The 23,182-nt window shown below is 43.7% G+C and overlaps 1 long non-coding RNA gene across 1 annotated transcript; it reads right to left on the bottom strand.

The window, feature by feature from the left end:
* Positions 1 to 2,110: 2,110 nt before the first annotated feature.
* Positions 2,111 to 21,437, bottom strand: LOC115008702 (uncharacterized). The gene is made up of 3 exons (XR_003832328.1): positions 21,069 to 21,437; positions 19,333 to 19,486; positions 2,111 to 4,123 (listed from the first exon to the last, which is right to left on the bottom strand). It is a non-coding gene; the product is annotated as an uncharacterized LOC115008702 (long non-coding RNA).
* Positions 21,438 to 23,182: the final 1,745 nt, after the last annotated feature.

Genomic DNA, 23,182 nt, shown 5'->3' with positions numbered 1-23,182 from the left:
ATTTAACGGTCACAGTTATATCTTCCAATCCCACGGCTTGGGTTTGCACCGTGGACACCTTGTTAAGTGGCTAGATGTGTCCAATCAGCCAGCGTAGGTGGGTTGTCAGCGTGTGTTCGCACGTGAATGTGTGTGGATGCTATTAGCTGGTTAGCACTCCTCGAACCATTGGCGTTTGTGTGTCTGCGCGTACTGCGTTTGATGTCTGTAGACTGGCACAAATTGGCAATCAGGTGAGGTTGGCATCCTCACCAGGATCCTGACTCCAATTGGCCCCTTCTCCCCTCTCCCATCCTTTTATCCCTCTCTTTTCCCCTCACCAAAGTCGTTTTAACTTGACCCTGACAGGTGCTTCTGACAAAACCCATTACAGTCTCAATTACGCTATATCTCTCTCTCTTCTTCTCCTCCTCTGCTCGTTTTAATCTACTCTCTCGGCATCCCTTTTCCCCATTCCGTCCTCTGATGCTCCAATATTGGTGGGAGCTCTAAGCGGTCGGCGTTGGCGCTTCCTTCCTGACTCTATCACCAGTCTGTCACCGCTATGCATCTCAGTCCTCCTAATTAGCCTTTCCTCTTCATTAGGAAAACAGAACAGATGTGGGTGAGGGAAGGAGAAAGAAATGGAGGGACAACAGGGTGAGGACACACGGGAGGGAAGAGTTTTGTAGTACAGAAGCCACTCTGACAGGGTTGAGGGTTACATTCACTGAAGAAAGGCACAGATTGCTGGGCCTAGTCCACACGTACAGTTATTTATAAAAACGCAATTTTGGCCTTTTGTCTACATGCGTTTTAGATCACTGACGGAGCTTTTCAGAAAATCCTTTTATTTTGACAAAGATTTCTTTTTAGGACAGTGCTTGTGTGGACTTTAAATACCTGTGTGGGTGTAGACTAGGCCTTTGACATTCAAGTGGTCAGGAGTTTCATTTCCTTGGATACTGGATTAAAGGGAAATACGCTTATTCACTTTCTTGCCAAGAGTTCCGTCTGCCTCCAGTTTGTATGCTAAGATAATTGATTCCCACTTTACTCCATGCTAAACTTACAGACATGAATCGTTCTTCTCATCCAACGTTCGAAGTCTATAGGGGTGTTTCTGAAAATGTCCAACTATTCCTTTAAACTGGGAACAGACCCTCGGACGTAGTTCACAAGTAGGAGAAAGGCTCTGCCTTAAGGGTTCGTTCCCTGCTGGGATCTTCCATAGTTAGAATTTATGTATGCACTCATTATACAGCTAAGAGCATTGGATAGAATGGCATTAATATTAAAATATTATCTAACCGATTTGTCGTTCACACTCTCTCTCTCTAACAGTCTCTCTCCTCGTTTGTCTTTGCAGCAGTTTACCTTCTTTGCCGGAGAGAAGGGGGAGGGCGGCGAGGTGTTGAAGGAGACGAGCGAGAGGTACAGCGAGGGAGAAGCAAGGGATGAATCTCCCCGCCGTCTGCAACACTCTCCGCTTCGTCGACTCTTCCCCTCGTTTCTGACCCAAATCTAATGCGACAGGACTCGTTTTTGCACACACACACACACACACACTCACACTCACACTCACACACACACACACACACACACACACACACACACACACACACACACACTCACACACACACAGTTACAGACACCTCCTCCCACCTCCCCTTCCCGCTGTCGCAGGAGTCGTGCACCACCCTTCTATTTTTAGCCGTTTGTCCTTGAGTTACAATCTCTGAAAATTGCCATGATCCATAAAAGACTGGGTTGTGGTGCTTGAGGGAAAACACACACACACCCTTCCTCACCAACTATCCTCGCTCAACCCCACCTACCACCTCCACGTGTGTGTGTGTGTGTGTCTGTGTGTGAGCAACAAATCGTTACCAATTTCGAGTCTTTCGCCATTACTGGAGCGAATATTCCTCTCATTAAAGAGGTGAATTGGAGGGAGCGTTAAACGAGTGTAATGCCGACAGATCAGGCTGTTCTTTTCTCTGCCCCCCCACCACACACGCACTCATCCCCCGCCTCAGAAAGTTATCCACTGTAGCCAATTAGCATGACTGCTCTGTCTAGCATTAGCCCCCCTCTTCCGTATCGAACTCTCGCTCTCATTACCGTCTTTTTTCTCTCTTCCTCCCCTATCCTCCTCCAACCCCTCTTCTCATTCTCTCGCTTTCTCATTAGGGCTGCGTCGTAACACAGTGAATCATAATAGGTGCTCTACACTGTGAAATGGCTTTAGCTTTGTCTCATTTCGCCGCTTGTAGCGGGAGAATGAGTAAACAGACAATCTATTCCATGCAGGCACAGACACACACACACACACACACACACCACCAGACACAATCAGGGCCGTCCATTAATCTGTCGTAAAGCAGCTTTTTGCCCGCCTGAAGAAATCTGTGATATTCAGAGTCAGTGAAAGAGAGAGTGGGGGCTAATCTGTGGGAGACGCCATGCAAGGCCATGTACTATCCACTGATTATAAACCGAAGAACCCCACGACGTAGAGACTTTCTGGAGAGATGCAATAGATGGAGGAGAGGAAGAGATAGTGGAAGGAAAAGGGTGAATGTGGCGGAAGGGCGAAAGGTAGACGAAGAGGAGATGGAGGATGGGCGGAGGAGGCGTGGGGTGGAGACGGCGGCACCGAGGCGTATTCTAAGCCCTGAATGTAAATATGCGTGAGGGGATTATCACAGAGTGCCAGGCGGCGCTTTTGGGTCTTTGTTTCCGTGACACCGTGACGTTGGCTTTGTTTCCCTGACAGCAGACGTGTGTGTGCGTCTGTGTGTGTATGTCATTGTGTGTTTGTGTGTGACATCCAGGCATCTGTTTCCTGCTGGAAAAGGTTAATTACATCTCCACTGCCTGACTGGACGTGCCATGCATAATCACATGCGCTAATGAGACCTGCGTGTGTGTGTGTGTGTGTGTGTCTTTGTGTCTCGATGTGCATTCTGAAAAGGCAGTTCCATAGCAGCTGAAAATATCTCTTAACCACTTGTTTCAGCTTTGAAAGTCTATTGTTGCAGCCAAGAAGAAACGCAAGAACACAGACATGCTTGCAGAGTCACACACTTACACAGGTGACAGCTGGAAGCGCACCGCAGTGGCATTTACGGACAGACTCTCCCCTCCCACCGGAGGACATTAATGGATGGGTCTGCATCAGTGTGTGTGCGTGTTTGTAATTACTTGTCTGCCTATTAATGAGACGGAGATGCTATGGCATCAGAGGAGGGACTTCTCACAAACCCTGTTGCTCATTCTGACCCTTGACTCCTATCTTCACACTCCAGCTAAGCTGCTGATTGGACAGCTGCTCTGCTTTAGATTGGGCCCAGCTCAGCGTGAAAACTGAGATGGGCTCCAGCCCTCCATGGGTGACTTTGGAAATTACTGTACACTTTCTCACTTGGCTGAAGTTTTCACTAAGTTGATCTGACATAAGCAGGTAGGTGAGGATTCAGCGTCCGTGGAGCTGCGATTAAGGAGGCGAGGGGAGAGATGGGGCCTCGTTGAGAAGTGTGACTGAGAGAAATAATGGTTGACTAGAGTCTCTGCACGCCTTATACAGTACAGCTATGGCAATAAATGAATCAAACTGATAAGAAATGTGTTTTTGGAATAACATCAGCAGAAGCAAAGTTCCCAGTCAGCTGCCAAGAGAAGAGAGTGAGCAGGGATGGGTAATAGGGATCATTATCATCATTCTGATACAGTATTACAGTAGTTGAGTTTATGGAACCTGAAGCCTTAGTCACATGTACTATTGGAAAAGATGCAGTATCGGTTCAAATATAAATTCTTAATTTTCAATAAAAGCCTGATGAAGCCCCTTTAGCATCTCTGTTATAGTGAGACAGTCAGACAGTCTGTGCTAAGCAGCAGTAACCCGGGCTGCACATTCCGGTCTGTTAAAGGATAAAACCCTGGTGAAGGTGAGGAGAGCACAGCTGCCTGCGCCACATTCACACCTCAGTCTCCTGATCCCTGCATCGTTCTACCTGTTCTACCTCCTCACCCTCCTTTTCCTCCACTTGCTCTTTTTTCTTCTTCTGTCGTCTGCAGCAGGACCCGTTCAGGCCGCAGAAGCAGGCCCAGGTGAAGGGCATGGCCTGTCTGACGCACCCTGCGGAGGGAGAGAGGGAGGAGAGACAAGGAGGAGAGGAGGGGAGGCGTTAAAACGTTAATGCTTCATCTGGCAATTTGTCAAGACATCACACTGCTTTCGAGTTCATGAGCCTTTTGAACACAAAAAGATATCCGTAATCATAGAGGAAGAAAGCGAAGATGGTTTGTTTGTTTTTCTGTTTTTTATCCATTTTAAAGCAAAGTGAGTTTTATGATTAGAACTTTTAAGAGAACTCTATGATGAAGAGATTCAGCCCTTTTTTTGGCATCATTTGATTCACTTCCAGTTTGCCTAAAATAAAAAATATCATCAAGTCGGCATGTCATGCTGTGCAGTGCACGATTCCAAGAAAAGTGCCTCCCAGTTTGAAACATGCATTAATATTTATCTCTGATCTTATTATTGCTGTGGCTGATTTGAACACACATTGGGAAATTTTACTTGATGAATTGAAATTTATATCAACACACGTATAGACTTCACGAAGACCAATAGGTTATTAAATCAGCTTATGAAGAACCTTCTGATGAAAGGCTTTGGCTGAAACATTTAAGCAATGATGCTTTAATAAAACATGAAGCTGTAAAAACATTAAGAGCTTCAATGGTGTGCCATCTCTGATCTCCTTTAACAGTTCTTTTAATGAATGTTCCATAACATAGAAACACAAGAGTGATCATGCAATGATACTATAGGTTTATGTCATAACCTTCTCATTGTTGCATAATGGGAACTCCACACATTATGCTTGTCTAATGCAAAATAAACTAATATTAAAATAAAGAATAAAGAATCTCAAGAATTTAAAACCCCCTGTGAAAGGGTTAAAGTCGTAAGAAGAACACAGAGAGCACCCACACTGTGGTAGCAATCTGTCAATCACAAGGTAGCCCCGCCCTAAAGCATACGCCACTTTATCGTCTATTTTACTCTAAATGGGAACATAATTTACTAACTGAACATCATGCTGTATTAATGAAGACTTAAAACTAGGCCATAAACTTGTCGGGAAAATGTTAACTGATGTAATAAAGTGAGAAGTGTGGTCATTTTCTCATAGACTTCTATACATCCAGAGGAGTCGCCCCTTCCTGCTGGATATTGAATAGAATGTGAGATTAAGGCACTTCCACATTGGCTTCACTTTTCAGACTCGGATGTTGCCGCCTGTCAGGAACGTATCCTCAAACATGGCTTCAAATCTTAATCGTCTGAGATTTACCATCACTTACATCAACTACAGGTTTACAGCTGGGAAAGTGTAGTAATCGAGTACAAATATAGCAGACAGCTGTCGATAAAGCTCAAGGCCGAGTGAGTTTGTCTTTCCCGTTTGTGCAGTGCTCTCAGCAAGAAACTCAATGCAGAGAAAGTTACTGTGATTCAGTCAATAGGTCAGTCAAACATACACTGCGGTAAAGATTGGCACCGTTGTCTATAGAGCGCTGTCACTCAATGAGGAGAAACATTACCATTGTGATTCTTCCCACATTTTTCTTCCCATCCGTATATGCGCCTCAATTACTCTTTCCCTCTCCCACTGTTTCTCCTTTTCTTGCTCATACACACACCCACACACACACACACACACACACACACAGCCAGAAGTAGTCTTAAGGCTCACTAAACTCCAAACGTTAACATTTTTCAGTTGCGAGCTAGCAGCCAATCACAAATGAGCAGAGATTAGGAGACGCGAGGTGAAACTGAGAGCTTCATTAAATACCAACCTGAGTCAGCAGGCCTGGTTGGGGAGTGTATATTGTGTGTGTGTGTAATGCAAGGGGGAAAGAGTGGGTGACAATAACACAGGCACAGAGCAAACATAAAGTGTCTGCATTCATGCGTGTATGTGTGTGCTTGTGTGGCTTTAGGGATTGATGTGGGCTTCAACCTGTGTCATATGGGGGCAATTAGCTGAGCTAGTTTCCAGGCTGCCTGCAAGCAGAGACAAAGCGCCTCGGGCCATGGAGTGTGTGCGCGCGTGTGTGTGTGTGTGTGTGTGTGCGCGTGTGCATGTGTGTGCACATATATGCCGTTAAACCTCCATGTACACTTATTTTATCCCTCTTGTCATTTCATATATCCATCTAATCCTTGTCTGCAGATCTCCCACTCTGTACCCAATGGCTTAAGACCCTATGTGACATGCCAGAGAAAATCACATAGGAATAGAAAGCCATAAAACACAGCAGCGAGCCAGTCACGTCGAGAGCAGGAGTAAACTTTTCTTCGCAGTGAGTCGTATGTGTGTGTACAGGTGTGTGTGCAACTCTCACTTCATGCCTTTAACACCCTCAGCTTGTCTGACAGTTTACAAGGCCCTGCAGAGGATTTACAACAGTGCTGAGACACCTCTCTCCACTGTATCCTTCTTGTCTCCTGTGTATCCTCCAATCCCTAGCTCCCCGTCTTCCGATCTCTCCTTCCCCTCACTCTCACCCGCTCTTCTTTCTCCATTTGCTCACTCTCCGTCCCTAGCCCGCTGCCAGCCATTGGAGTCCATGTCTTGTTTTGGTGGTGTGTAATTACTAGGGGTTCTTTCACAGAGATGAGACAGATGAAAACACAGCCTGCAGACCCTCTGAATTATTAACTGGCTGAAAATGGATGAGTCAACGTTAACAGAGAGAGAGAGGGAGGCAAAGCAGCCCACGTGCATCCACAAATACACACATAAATGAACAGCCACGGGCCCGAGTACAGCGTGGCACCATGGCGGGATCCAAACTCGGGTTAGACCAATATTTTTGTTCGGTGATATTGGCCAAGGAAAAAGCAATGAATTTGAATTATTTAATACTTTGATAAAAGTTTAACTTGTAAATGATTCATTTTAAGGTGGTGATGTTCCCAAGTATCCGCACCAACTAATCATTGGTTCTGCTCTAGCGTGCTGTAACCCCTGCAATTAAAGAATAATAATGACTGATATTGGATTTTTAGGCTGATAATGATATTGATATTTGAGGGTTTAAAATATCCCCATAACAATTTATTGGCTGATCATTTAAAAAAATAAACACATTATCATACATTTTGATAAGGATAAATAGTTGTTACCAACATTATACAGTATGTCAATCCATTTGAAATAATAAAAACATTAAAACAATAAACGAAATGACCAGTAACATTAGCGACTAACAACCCTAAAGAACAGAAATATATATACAAAAGAAGGCTTGAATAAATACGTACATATATACAAATTCAAAATCTGAACTATACACGTTATTATTGTAACAAACATTAAATGGAGCAGTGTATGAAAGTGAGGCTCTAAAATGAACATTCTTAGAGTAATATGCCAAAATGATGTCAGAGACGAGGAAATACCAAATTGGAGCCCAACTTGCTATCCCCACTTATTCAAGCATTTTCACATTCAATGTCATAGAGATGGTTTACAGTTTATAAAGTCTATTGTGACCTATTGCCTTAGGAGAAAGTGTTTGTTCCTACAGTGTAATAGAGAATGAAAATAGTAACTTTATACTAAAGTTGTCAGAGGACAAAATGTTACTTCAGTCCACGGCTGCCAACTTTTCAATTTAGTTTGGAGCGAGATTCAGTATCGGTGAAGTTTATGAGTAGGACTTTTGTGACACGACCCCCAGGAATTCTGTTTAAAAAGTTCAGCAGGCAAAATCTCACCTTTAAAGCCTGCATAGATGAAAAAGCAAGTCGATAATCACGTGTCAATGATAAATAAGTATGGTTGATCAGCATACTTGCCAACCCTGCAGACATCACAGCATTACTGATTAATCACTTACGAAGCTGAAACCGGCCAGCTGTGAAAACATCCTTATTTGATATATTCTATTTGATGAAATAGATTCCAGAGATGGCACATTTATAGCTGCTTGAACAGAAACATATGTTTGCAAACATGAAATATTTTGTAATTTAGTGCATTGTTCAGCAGTTATGGCGTTAATGCCAGGCAGGCAGTTAGACTCTCTTCACAGCAGGTACCTGTTCCATCTGCAGTCTCAAACTGGAGACATGATGTCACTGTCAAGCCGGCACGGCATATCTGCTGGTTGCCTTTTTGTGCAACCAGCATCAGACTGTTGTAGAATATCAATAATCGTACTCATGTGCAGATCAAAGTGTCCTTTGATTAATTGTTCTACAATTTCCTTCTGCACACAAACATGCATGGTGAAGACTGACACATTGGAAACAGTTCACATAAAAGATTTAGACTTTTTTTCTGATCCCACCTCGTGCCGACTTCAGGAAACATGCAGCCTGCAGTGTCCTTTTGTGCACACAGAGCAGCAGCTCACCATCGACTTGTGGAAGTAAAGAAATAAAAACATTTGCACCGTGCAGAGTGAGTACTGACAGCTGCTCATTCTGAGGACAAACAAGATGGACAAGTGAAACATAATGCATCATTAATGACACGTTGAATAAAACATCACACAGTTGTGGCAATCAGCCCGTACTAGTTTTGAGTCAGCAGCAGATGAGCCCATCATACGGTTTATACTGTCTGTCCTGCTGTCATATTATTTCAACACACATTTCAGATTTGTCAGCTGTTTATTCTAAACATTAATATGCACGTGCAAGTAAGCTGACACGTACATGCTCGTATCCAGGGCAGCCTCTCTAACCATGGAAATGGCCTTAGGAAACGCATCTCACTTAAAGGAATGTTTCGACACATTGCAAAGTACGCTTATGGACTTTCTGGGCAGAGTTAGATGATGAAACCTTTGAGCAGAGCCAGGCTAGCTGTTTCCCCCTGGTTTGAGTCTTTGTGCTAAGCTAAGTGGCCGCTGGCTGAAGTATCATATTCTCTGCACATGCAGAGATAAGGAATGAGATGAAGAAGCAGGGTTTAAGAAGAGGGGACCTCAGATATTTTGAAGCAGGTAGGATTAATGTCAAAGTCATCCATCCTTGTTTTAGTCCGTCTCTTTCAACCTTATCCCTGTGAAAACTCGCACCGCTTCCTTGTATGTGCCTGTGTATGTTTATGCGCGCGTGTTTGTGTGCGTCTGTGTGCGTAAGCTGATTTGTGTCTTATCAACATTCGTTGTGGAAACAGACAATGGTGGCTTATTCGTTATCTTGTTGTTTGGACGACAAGATTAGGCGATCAGCGTTTGCACGAGTGAGCGAGAAAGTACGAGCATGCATGTATGTGTGTGCAGCTGAGCCTGCATGTTGTGTCCGTGTGTGTCAGGAGAAGCAGATAAGCTAAGAGAGTTGTGCCTTTAAGTTTGAGTGACAGAATCCTAATGCTGATCCCAATGGTCAACAGCCCAGAGACGTTCCTCAGAAAGCTTATTAAACTTGATCCATTATTTATACTATGGCTGCCTTCGGACACTCACACACATACAAAGCAGAATCCCTGCATGTGAGTGTGATTCATGCTGACATGTGCCTGACTTCTACTCGTGGAATGAGAAAGCTCCCGTCCAGAACAAACGCAACGCACACAACAAGATGCTCTCACTGGTGAATAAATGAATATCCCGAATCCAATGCATTGACTTTCATGTACAGCTTTTCTTTAGGTCATTAATTGCAGAGGGTACACTTAAGACGCATATTACAGCTCATAAAATTCACAGATTACTTTTTAAAAGCAGAAACAGCTCATAAATATGTGAGAAATGCCAGAAGATTTGGTTTTACTTACATCTTATATTTGTCGTGTCGGCAGCAATCCTGCACTTTTCCGAGTTCCCTTCACTCTGTCTTTGCGGCCACATATGAACCATTTCCCTTCCACTTATCTGTTCCAATCAAACACAAAGATCTTCCACTTTTTCCTGTCGTTCTTTTCTAGCTTTCTAGTTCCACTCGTTCTTTACCGTCACGTAGACATTAAAAGCAGTGTGTGTTCTGGATTCCTGCACTTGCACAAAGCTTTTACCTGTGTTGCATTCTTGTCTCCCCCCCCCATTCTACCCGCCCTCTCAACTCTCTTTCTACTCTCCTTCTCGCTGTCTCTTGCTCCCTTGTCCGACACAAAATGCCCTCTGTCCTGATCTCAGGTACAAACTCCCACCCACCAACCCCCCAGCCTAGATTACTGAGAGGGCAGGAAAAACAGTGAAACTGTTTCTGTTGTTCCAACACAAAGACGCCAACGGTGGATGGGATGACAAGGTCGGGAAAGATGGATATATGTAGAGAAAGAGAGATAAAGTACGAGACAAGTAAAGAGGAGAAAGTCAGGGAAAAACTGATACGGTAATAAAGAAGGTAAAGCAGAACAGTGGACAGAGATTGAATGACGTCCTGTCAGGCTGAGGTATTTGAATAGTGTGTGTGTGTGTGTGTGTGTGTGTGTGTGTGTGTGTGTGTGTGTGTGTGTATTGTGTGTGTGTGCAGGTTCAGGTACACTATGGTGCATTGGAGTCTCAGTCTGTCCTCATGGCTAACTGTCTCCCAGTCCCAGCGAACAAAGAGCCTATTGACTCAGTAACACACAGGAGCTTTCTATCTCCTCCACAGGCCACTGCTTTGTGCTTGTCCCCTTCAACACACACACATTTCCAAATTCCCCCAATGCATACACACACACACACACACACACACACACACACACACACACACACACACACACACACACCACCACTCCACCTGCACCTACTTATATCTGCCCTCTTTCCTTGACTGCTCGATATTCAACGTCGATCTGTCCATTCCGTCTCGCCAGGCGTCCAAAAAATACCCATTTTTAAAAATCACTCAGTTAAATGTTATAGACAACAATGAAAATGTGATAATTCTACTATTTCCCACTGCAAACCAGATCATTTTGACCAATTTCTATGAATACAGCGACATTCACTCTTTGTGAAGTGGCTCACTTTATTTAAAGAGGAAATGCTTTTTAATGGACAAAGAAAAGATGATTATAAAATAAAAGTAGCAGAAGATAGGGTTGCTAATGATTATTTAAAGATGCGGTGCCAGGTTTCCATGTCATGTCTAATGGCTTGTTCTTGCTGGACCCAGCAAACGTTTGGCATTTTTGCTTGATAAATGACCTGGGTGATGGATCGATTATTTAAATTGTTGTTGATTACTTTTCTGTCAGTTGAGTAATTGATAAATCTAACAATTGTTTCAGCATTAAAGAGTCACAGGATCTTGTATGGAGGGAAACACTTTCTGCACTGACTTCTGTGTGTTCAGTAGTACGATGACTCACTCCCACCTTCCAGACATCACAATTGCTTGGGCTATGCTCTATCGTTTTAGAATTTCTAAAACCAACAATGCAACAATAGGGTCCTCCATATTGGAAACCTGGTGAATGGGTGTAGCATCGGCCAAGTAAGGACCCATTCAATTATGGAGTGAATCAGAATTAGAGGGCGGATACACGCATTATTCATCCCTGATAGAAACGGCCTTGGTGCAGGTCTGCGCGCTCTGACTGCCGTTCTAGTTTTTTTTAGAAAACTCCTTTTTGTTTGAAAAACCTAATGCAACAATTCTAAGAGTTTAAAAGTGTGCACCGTTATCCTCATTTGTTAGATTCATTGTGTCTCACCCCTCTCTGTTGCAGCATCTTTCTGCTCCACCTTCAGGTGGTCAGACACTTTGTAAGAATTAGTTTGATTAGTTACGCTGGCTTCAAAGTCTACTTGTGACGGATGAGTACACAGTGCAGACAAGATCATTCAAGACAATGGACATCCACTGCCGTTTTTTTTATATTTCGGTGGAGAAAAAATCATCAGGAAATGTTGATTTCTGGGTGAAGCCTCAGCATCTGTGTTACACTAACTAACTAAGTCTGCGGACAAACAAACTTTGTGTAGTCTGTTGCTTCTATAAGTATCTCTCTTGCCCCCTTGTGGAGCGACACCAGGACTACAGATAGCCAAGGAGGCGCTCCCGAGGTCTGCTAGAGGCACATTAATTATAACCTCCATGTTCCCAGTGGGGAATTAGGCTTAACGAGGTCCGGACAGAGCAGGGGGATTATGAGGTCTCACTAACACTACAACTGCCTCGCCAACCATTGAGCTCCCTTCTGAAGTTAACTGGCTGAATAACAGTGCATTATGGTAGTTTGTGTGTGTGTGTGTGTGTGTGTGTGTGTGTGTGTGTGTGTGTGTGTGTGTGTGTGTGTGTGTGTGTGTGTGTGTGTGTATGTGTGTGTGTGTGTGTGTGTGTGTGTGTGTGTGTGTGTGTGTGTGAGAGAGTTGGACAGATTACCTGAAACTGAGTAAAAGAGAAAGTAAGAGAAAAGACGGCATAAAGGTCACAGTGATCTCGAGCAGAGAAGGAGAGAGGGAGAGAGAGAGAGAAGGAGAGAGAGACGGAGAGAGAGAAGGAGAAAGACAGAGAGACAAGGAGAGGAGAGCGAGAGAGAGGGAGAGAGAGAGAGAGGGAGAGAGAGAGAGAGAGAGAGAGAGAGAGAGAGAGAGAGCGAGAGAGACACACATGTAATTAGGGAAAGGGAGGAAGGGTACCAGAAGAGAGAAAGTAAGTAAGAAAGAAACTGTATTTAAAGGAAAAGGTACATTTTTTTCCAATTCTATCTTATTACAATACTCATTTTCCATATGCAGGTAAAATACTTTTTGGTCACTGTAATCCTTCCTGAATCTATCTCTTATTAGCCCGATGTAAGATATAAAAAAAAAAAATGCAGGTTTGAATTTCGACACATTGCCCCGCCCTTCTTCAGACCGCACTTGACGCAAGTCTCAAGTTCAACTTTTGGGTGTTTTTGCAGTCTGTGTTAATTCACCCAAAAACATCCAGTAGCCTACAGCTGGAGCTAGCTAGCAAGGTTAGCACCAGCTGTGTGTGCTGTGCTTATTGATTCAACTTTTTATTATTTTTTCCTCGAATAAGTGAAGTGTCAAAAATGTTATACGAGTTCCCAGAGCCCGGTTTTGTCCGAGCTACACTTGAATCTGTATTGACTGTAAGCTAAAGACGTTATCTGCAGCTACGTGTCTGCTGTGTTTGTGTGTCAGCTCAAAACTCGCCAGGAACCTTTTTATTATTTTCCTGCAGTCTCGCTCCTCTGTCCTTTTTTAAACTTTTAAACTGACAACCACAGAAACTGTGCCCCTAACCCACTACAACTTTACGTCTATCAGAACCGCTGTTTTCCATTGGCTTTGTACACAATGATACCAATTGCTTTGCACTCAGTAACACACCATTACAGTGAAGTCGAACAAGGAAAGACCTGCTTCACTGCAGTACGGAGAAAAGGAATGATTATAGCGACCAATAAATCGCTTGAGTTAAAATCCCAAACTGTCTTTTAAACACTCACGAAAACAGAGGGAGAACGACAGAGAGTCAGAAAGAGCGTTGGAGAGAAGAAAGAGAGGGAGGGCACACTGGCCTAGATATTCGCCTGTAAGCTGCTCACAATGCAGACATGGCAACTGGCCGTGCGAGGCAAGCGCGGGAGACGAGATGAGAGGAGAGCGGAGAGATGGGCAGAGGAAAAAAAAGAACGAGGGACAGAAAGTCAGGCCCAGGCCAGAGAAAGGATTAGTGATCAAAGACAGCCACCGGCCATCCTGAAAGCCCCCTACACACACAAACACACAGTCATAGAGAGAGGGAGAGAATGACGGAGATTAGAGTTTTTTCCATGGGGTTAATCATTTACCTTCCTCCTTCCCAGCAGCACCTTGGCTGTGAGAATGAGCACTTGCATAAATGCATAAATCCATTTGCATTAGCCGTAGTGTAAATGTTAAGAGGACAAATACACTCGCACACACACCCATTGATTGATTATAGTGCTGTAATGAGAATATATGCCAGTCTAACTTTCTCTCTAATTGGTTTCATAGCCTTTTCCCTGGAGAAGTGCTTTGGGAAGAAAACACAATATGACATCTACATTTTCCTCCTGCAGAAATTCCAAGCTGAAAGCTAGACTTCTGAAATGCTTTTAATTCTTTCTCAACCTCTGTCTCCTTCACTCTGACGAGTCGCCGATGAAGAGATAAACAACGTGCTGGAGATACCAATTAGGCCGTCAAGCAGCAGCACAACAATCTTCAGCACTCCTCTGCTTCCCAAAGGAGCGCTGGTGGGGGGAGAAAAAAAAAAGAAGAAACAGCAATGGAGGAAAGGAGGACGGGAAGGGGAAGCTCTTGCAGCGAGGAGGAGAAGAAGAAAACTTTGTAAGAGCTTACATCCAATCAGGGAATCCACACACACACACAGAAATACACACATCTCCCCTGTCAGAGGCTTGACCTCCACTAGCTGAACTCGCTCCTCCGTATTCCATCGCCCTCCCACCAGCTGACCTGATTGGCTAATGACGGCTCATTTATCTTGATGCAGCACCTGCAGTGTCTACAAGGAACATGTGTGTGTGTGTGTGTGTGTGTGTGTGAGCTAGAAAGTGCCCGCACACACACACATACTGTATATCTCATCCCTGCTAGACTAGCTGTGTGTACGGCAGCGTTGCCCTTGCTGCAACAGCTTGCACACATTGGTTCACCTCTGGGAAATGATGGAGAGGAGAGAGAAGAGGAGGAGGAGAAGATGGAGAGGAAGAAGGGAAGAGCACGAGGAGGGAGATAATGATAAAGGGGGAAAAGGGGAGAAGAAGGGAAGAGAGAAGAAGAGGAGGAACGAGGAATTGGAGGAGGAAATGAGCAGAATAATAGGAGGTGGAAGAAGAAATGAAAGAGCTGAACAACATGAGAAAAAGAGGAGATAACGAAGAATGAGAGAAGAATGATTAAAAGATAAAAATAGATAAAAGAGAAGGGGAGAGGGAGAAACAAACACCAGAGGAGAGAATGGAGGAGGGGAGCTCAAATGAAGAGAAGAGGGATTGATGCATGTTTTATTCACTCAGCGCTAACACTTCTTTAATTACCGCAGCTGAAATCATTGCCAGAGTGTGATCACTGCACGCGTGAGTACGGGGGGGGGGGTTTAATATGTGTAATATACTGCAACCATTATTTAGCAAGTCAAGCTAGCCAAAGGGACAAGCCAAGCAATCCCGTAAATGCAATATACTGTAATCCCAGCATCCATCAATTACCTATTTAAAATTATAGGTAGAAATAATTACTTTCCCTTTTTTTTGTCGTTCCACTTTACATCTATAGCATGAACTCTTTCAGTTTTTAATTAACATTAACATAATAATGGTGCCGGCATAACGACTAATCGTTATTTTACTTTTAACACTGAATAGTACTCAAGTTTTACTCCTTCAAAATGAAACAACTAAATAAATCATATGTAGATGCTTCACAAACCACCCATATCATCATTTAAAAAAAAGATTGACGTTACCAAACCCTGAAATAAAATTACAGTTTATTACAACTTGGGTTTTATTTTTGCAGCTCTGGCCATTGGTTCTATCATTTATGATTACATTGTACTCACCAAAGTAGCGCTCCAGACTACAACCAAAATGTTTGCATACGTGTCGCATTCATGCGAGCACATGATGATCAATGTCATTGGTGCCCCCGCCGGAGCGTGGACCTCAGCTACTGTCTATTCCTTCCCCGCCTCCAAAGTCTCAAAAATCAACTTGACGTGCTAGCAAGTGTTGAGCAGGTGCGAGTGCTATGGGAGGGTCAAGCTAGCTCTCGTCCCAGCTCTGTACTGCCGCATTTGTGCGAAGACGATTTGCCGCTTGTGGTCATTGTAATGTGCACTCGCAGAGCAAAATTTCTCTCGTAAGGATGTTTTTACACTTGTGGCTACTGTTTCGTGCACTTGCAGAGTACGCATGCGCCTGGTTATAAAGTGCGCCGATTTTGGGACATGACAACATAGCTAAATGTAGATCCAATGGAGCAACGAAAAGTCAGAATACCAGACTATTATACCGGAGTCTCCTTCAAATGAGCTAGCAGTTCATTTGAAGGTCATAACGCAAGTGAATAATATACCTGTTGTGAATCTAGTCGACAGTTTAAGTAATAATTCACCAATCTTTTCTCCTCCAATTAAATTTGGCAAATTTATGTTTTTTTTTATTGCATTTACGCTTATGTTGAAAGAATAGAAAAAACCTTGTTCGTCCGACTTGGGAGTATGCCCACATTATTTCCAACTGCAAGTCTGGTAGTCACATCGTTTAAATAACGTCAACTGACTACTTTTGCTATGTCGCATATTTTGGCGATTCCTTATTAGCTAAATCAGTTAGTGTTGATTCTGGATCTTATATAACTGCCAGCGATGGAGGCTTTGTAGACATATAGCCCACTGTTTTTTGACACTTTTGTTCACCAAGTGGGAGATATTGAGGCTGTCCCATCTCCGATACAGAATTACAACTCAGAGGCTTATGTGTAAGTTGTTTTTAGTTGCTCATAATTAAGATCTAAGTGGTCTAGCTACAAGATTAAACCCAAGTTCCAATAACTACTTTTCGTTAAGGTTTGGTTACGTTTATGTGACTGAAAATTCGGAAAAATGTCGTGTTTAAAATAAAACCATTGTTAGCTGTTAGTAAAATACGGAGCGCAAACCAGTTTCCTGTGTGTGATTCCAACATATTGTGTGCCCACCCTCCTCGCATGGAGTTTTTCTTGGCACTATGTGAACGTCGTGCTCCTTCAGCCTTTGCTTCTGAAAGAGGAAAGCCTTTATTCGAGCGCCCACAAGAGGTTGCTTGAACATGAGTTGTTTGAAGAGTTCAGGTGAGGACAGACTCTTTCCTTATGACATCTATCAGCTCATTAACAAATGAATCTAGATAGTAGAAGGTAGAAGGTAATCAATGCAACCCAGTTAAATGATGTTCCTATACAACTAAACTGCCTTCTTCATTTCAATTGGAAACGTATTTTTTGACGGATCACGCTGGCAATTTTAAACACGTGGTTAACATTGTGAATTGAAACAAACAAAAAGGCAACAAAACTATTTAGTAAAACATCAACGTCACTTAAGTTATGTGCGTAAATTCAATTAAATCAACATTGACTTTTTGTTTCAGACAGGACATGAACAACGGTCTCCTCGGGTAAAAAATATATTACCCTCGCAATGTAATTGACAGTGTTGTCGTACGGAAACGACTATTATATATATATATATATATATATATATATAATATGGCTATTATTTCTTACTCCAACTTGTGTTAAATAACATTTTTCTTACGTCTCAAAGTTCACCCGCTTATTTGCCGTCTTTTCAAAAGTACACCAGTTTGACTTTTCTGGAGCAACAATACAGCAGCGTAGTTTATTTTTTATATAATTGATTACCGCAATCGCCTTAGATGTCCTGCCTTAGTCATCCCTCTCTCTTTCGCATCTCCTCCTCCTCTACTTCCTGACTGCAGAGAGAAGAGGGTTTGCATGTATTATGTCTTCTTTTGTTCTTTGCTGTCGGCTCATTGTCAAAAGAAAGGAGTAGAGAGGAAGAGGGCGGTTAGTGAGGTAGACGCAGGGAGAACGTGAGAGAGGGAGGGAAAGGATGAGTGGGTCTTGATGTGACATCCGTCCTGACTGTAGGTAGATATTGGATGCTTCACCCACCTCTACAACCCCCACCTTTCTCTTTGTGCATTCTTATCTTTTATTTTCTCTCTCGAGCCAGGTGCTGCTTATCCAGCCTTCAACACATCTTATCCTTCCCCACCCCCCCCATCCTGCTTTATCTCTCACACTGCCACCACAAACTCACACTTTGACATATGAACACACACATTCCTTCAACCTGCTCCCCTGTCTTCCCCCTCCTCCTGCCTCCACATCTCCATCTTTCCCTTCCTCTGCGGGACCGCTGGAGGCAGCTGGCGGGCCACGACCTATCCTATCACTGCTCTGGAGTCAGCCCTGACACGCAGACATGGCAGGCAGACATACAGGTAGGAAGATAGACAGGCAGCTAGGAGCTCAGCAACTCCAGATCTGTATCTTAACTCATGGCTTAATCTGGAGGCTTTTTCCAGCGCAGCCAGCTACTGTAGCAGCTAAGAGCCGCAACAGACAAATCAATTCAGCTTAAACTCTCCGAAATCTTTAGAAAGTCAAGTTTGTACAAAACAAGCCAGGCACTTTAACATCCCCTGTTTATTTTGAGTATTATTTTGTGGGTGGTGCAGTGCAAATTGAGAGAAAACACTTAATTCCTGTGAGATGCATTGTTTCGAAATCTCCCAAACTGAGATGCCCTTTTGTCCTCCGCCTCCGACGTCCAGCATCTAGGCCAAAGTGTGTGGGGTTTGGCAATGTTTCAGCGTTGCTATTTCATACTTCCGCAGTATATTACTCACTCAATATAATTCCACTGGTAAATTTGCAGCTAATCTTTGAACTTTCTTTTTTTTGGAGTGCAAGTGTTGTCGCTGCTGGCTGTAACGGGAGGGAGGGGAGGGAGGGAGGCTGGCGAGGCTGCCTGAGCCGAGCTCTCCATCCTGATTTAGAATTAGATCTATTTCTGTTCATCCTCCAACCCCGCCGGGAAATATTTAAATCTGCCACGGAATGTGTGTATGTGTGTGACAGAGAGAGAGAGAAAGACAGTAAAAAAAAGTAGAGATCATTTAAATATATATATTGTTGGCTGGTTGTTTAAGAATTTGCATTTGGTACACGGCTTTGGCAGTGTGGTTTTCTATTCGCGGGCATGCCAATTAAGTCACTGAAGTCAAATCAAACAGAATGAGAAAAGAGGAACATAGAAAAAGAAATAGATAGATGGAAAAGAGGAAAAAACCCAAAGGGGGGAGTGTTTGCAGGCTCAATGTGAACTAGTGGGGAGTAAGACTCAAGCCGTGGTCAGTAATTCATAAGCGGAGCACGTACGGACTAAGCCAAGCTCACCCTCTGGCTACACACACACACACACACACACACACACACACACACACACACACACACACACACACACACACACACACACACACACACACACACACACACACACACACACACACACACGCACACAATCACTCACAATCACACTAGCAGTTTGGACAAGCCTGAGCCACATTTTCAGTTCCATATCCATCCTACATTCATTCAAATGTCACCACCAGCACCTTTGACCCCTGTTACCGCAAAAAACAACACACACACAATTTCACACAGATACACACACACTCTACACTATCTTCATTTCTTTCTACAGTTGAAAAAGAGACAGTATACCCAAACTTTAAAAAGAAACTAATTTACAGCCTCAAACTGTGAAAAGTGTGTTTATCAGATAAGGAGGTGACACAAACTCACCTCAGAGTGGAACCCGGCGCTCCGCTGCTGAAGCTGTGGTGTAGAAATGACCGGCTGCACCCGCCAACCTCACACAGATTCATGCACACACACGCGCACGCTCACACTCGGAGTCGAGTTGTGTGTGAGGACAATGAGACCGGACTGGATGGAGCTGAGCAGCGGTAGTAGGAGGAGGAGGAGAGCGAGCAGAAAGGAGAGGGAGGAGGGAGATGTGTGGTTGGGCGGGAAGGTGTAAAGGAGAGGGAGGGAGGGAAAAAGGGAGGGAGGGAGGGAGGGAGAGAGAGAGAGAGGGAGAGAGATGAATACAGCAGAAGAAGAAAAGAAGTGGCTGAAAAAAAAGAAACGTGAAAAGAGTCCCACTGAAGCCGAGTCCCTCTTGTTCCATTTGTATTTTTTTGTGTATGTGTCTGTTGAGTGTTTAAAATGTGTTAAGGTGTGTGTGTGTGTGTGTGTTGAGTGTGTGTGTGTGTGTGTAAAGGCTCTTGAGGGTCTCCGGTTCGTCTCTTGAGACTTGGCGCCCTGCCTCAGAGCAGAAAGTGTAGCGAGAGCGGCTTTACATCTCTTCTAAGTGTCGATGTGTGTGTGTCCACTCAATCAGTTTGCCTGTAGCTTGCCAGCATTACAACACACCTCTCTCTCTCTCTCTCTCTCTCTCTCTCTCTCTCTCTCTCTCTCTCTCTCTCTCTCTTTCTCTCTCTCTCTCTCTCTCCAGTGAAATACCTCTGCCACTAATCTCTCAACTACTCAAGCTCTCTGTGTCTTGCTGTGTTTTCTCACTAAGCTTTGCACTGTAAAAAGGTCACAACAACAACACATTAGACTAAAATAATAATCATTTCTTGTAAAGTATGAATAATTGTAGTTGTCTGTGCCAAAACAGCTACATTTGTGCCTAAACACTATTACAAACATGACAATGACATGTTCCTTCAGTTTATTTTGAATTATTTCCACATACATCTATAAAGCTGTAAAAGCTCACCAGAGCATAAAATGTATATTAATCCGCGGCTGAAAATAGTCCCTAATAAACACACTATTTACAGTGCCCAGCTGTTTAAGGAAATGACTCAGCCTTTGTTAAAAATGTAACTATATATTTGTGAGGGCCAAGAGAGCCACAGACAGAGTAGAGAAGTTGGAAAGTATTTAAAGACGCAATAACACATTGTTGGTTTTGTTTTTTTCATTGAATTTGGTGACAATTTAAAAGAGTTATATTTAAAGACTACACACAAACTCTGCACAGTAGGATATTCACTTACAAACACACACAGTCACACACACCTTGAGCTCCAGGTGTATGTGTGTGTATGTGTGTGAAGTTCCATACAGCCTCAATCCTCCGGCTCAGCCACAGAGAAGCCAATGTCCACACCCAATTATTTGCTTCTCAAAGGCAGACAGATGGAGAGTCGGGAAAAAACAGAGAGCGAGGTAGAGAGAGTCAGAGTTAGAGTTAGAGAGAGAGCGAGCGAGGCTCTTTGACGATCTGCATAGGGGGGAATTAATTAGAATGAAAAGAAATGGAGAGAAGAGAAAGTCTCTACTTCGCTCGAGTCCGGAGAATAGTTTCACAATTAGTCAAAATCCCAAATAGAGCCTGTGGACACAACTCAGCAGAGAGAGAGCGAGAGAAGCAGATCAAAGAGAGAGAAAGGGACAGAGGAGCTGAAGTTGTTAGATAAATGATTGGCAAGAGCATGTATGTTTTTTGTTTTGTGTGTCCGTACCCTCCTGAGGCGAGCGCTGGTTGTCCTGCCTTCTCAGTCCTTCTGTTCTTCTTTCAGTCCCTCTTCTCCTCTACTTTTTCTTCTCCCTCCTTCTGCTCTCCACTGTCTGGGATATTCCCTCAAAGAAGAGTCAGGCTCAAGGTGGATGGAGGCATCGCTGCACTCCAAACACGCTCCAGCTTTTGCTATCTTCTTCTCTTTGACTCTTTTCTCCGTTTTCTCCTTTCTCCTCTCACTTTTGTCGGCCGGAGCATTTTTCTTTCTTCCCGGCAGCGGTGACACACAGCGTAGGGGGGGTTGAGGACAAGGAGGGGTGGAGAAAAAGACTGAGGCAGAGCAACAAAAAAAAGGAGGGAAAATAGCAAGCGTAGGTAGATGGAAAGGAGAGCGGGGAATGACGGGGAGAGGCAGGTGGAATCGGTAGTGACACATCGCGGAGGTGTGTGTCTGCGTGTGTGTGAGTGTGTCAGAGCACGGGGGCCGTCCTTCTAGCCGACACACCACCAACGAGGAAGAGGTGGAGGAGTAATACATGATGGATAGAGGGGAGTGATAGAGCAAACATGCCACCTCCTCCCTTCCATACACACACATTTTTACACACACACACACACACACACACACACACACACACACACACACACACACACTCACACACACTCACACACACATTTGCACACACACACACACACACACTCACACACACACTCACACACACACGCACACACTCACACACACACACACACACACTCACACACACACACACTTCATCATTCATTATCATTCACTAGATTTCACCATGACACGCATGGCTAACCTACTCACAGAGACGGAGCCAAACACTGAACTGAATCCTAATGGAGGAGAGGCAGAGAGAGGGGAAGAAGAGGAGGGTGTATCAGGCGAGCAGGTGTCCCCTCTATGTCTATTGTTCCCTATCAATGTGTGTTTATGTGCATGTGAGTGTGTTCGCGTCCTTCCAGTGTGTGTACGTACGCACACACACTAGCATGTGAGCTTTTCTTGTGGTAAAGTAACTTAAACAACGCACACATGTATCTGTTTCAGAATCAAGCTCTGCTTCTATTTTGGTATTCAAACTGCTGTAAGCCAAACATTTTCAACGTAAAACCACTCACAAGGATTCAGTGTTCCCTGAGAATTTCACTCTTAAGAAGTTTGTGTCTGGAACATAATTCATACCGTCATGTGACAGACAGCTGAAATCGTTTTTTTCACAATTGCAATATGAGTCATAGTTTTCCAAAATGATAATGAGACAAATCGACATATATACAAACCTTGTGAGATTAGATTGACATTCAAGGCATTTAAAACAAACAAACATCAAACACAAATTGATTTCAGTAATTTGACACATATTTCCCAACCATTGTGACAACGGGAGAATATGCCTGCACCTGGGCTAGGAACAATGCTGGGTGGTGAAGTATGACTTCATACATTAATAAAAAGGCACGGTGAAACACCACAGCACGGAAAACCTTGAGGTCTGTAGCTACTGTAAAACGCTTTTGAGCAATCAAATCATTACATTTACTTCATTGGTCCATATAACAAGATTACATTGCTTGCCGACGAGCGCCAATTAGTTAGAATAAATCAATTTGGGGAGAAAATGTGCTCCCCAAGCACTAATTCTTGATTTCTTTGAAGATGCAGTTGACTCAATGATATTACCTCGAGGTCTATTCAGTAGCTGCGTTGGAGCAATCTACTTTCAAATAATTTGATATTTTGAGAGCTACACTAATTTGCTGCCTTGATAAGAGTTTGATGAGAAGATCAATGCCACGGTCATATCTGCTAAATATGGAGGAAGAGCAAGAAGCTGGTTGGCCTATCTTAGTCAATGAAGGGGCCATCTAAACACCTTCCACTTTCCCTCATCAGTCCTGCAGTTTACAACCAGCCCTTTCCCACACACTGCTCACCAGTTCGTCCAAGTTGACGTGTGTTACATGCCTTTGAGTTTCAGCCTTTTGTATCTGATCCGTTCCTGTTGTTATGCCTCCACACCGGCGACAGACGTGACATCACGCCTTTCCCATTCTTGTGAACACGACATCCCAGGAACGCCTGGAGGGAATTTC

This window comes from Cottoperca gobio, chromosome 5 (genome assembly GCF_900634415.1).
Source record: "Cottoperca gobio chromosome 5, fCotGob3.1, whole genome shotgun sequence".
Taxonomy (NCBI): Eukaryota; Metazoa; Chordata; class Actinopteri; order Perciformes; family Bovichtidae; genus Cottoperca; species Cottoperca gobio.
The sequence above is the reverse complement of the archived record's forward strand: the minus strand, read 5'-3'. Positions and strand labels throughout refer to the sequence as shown.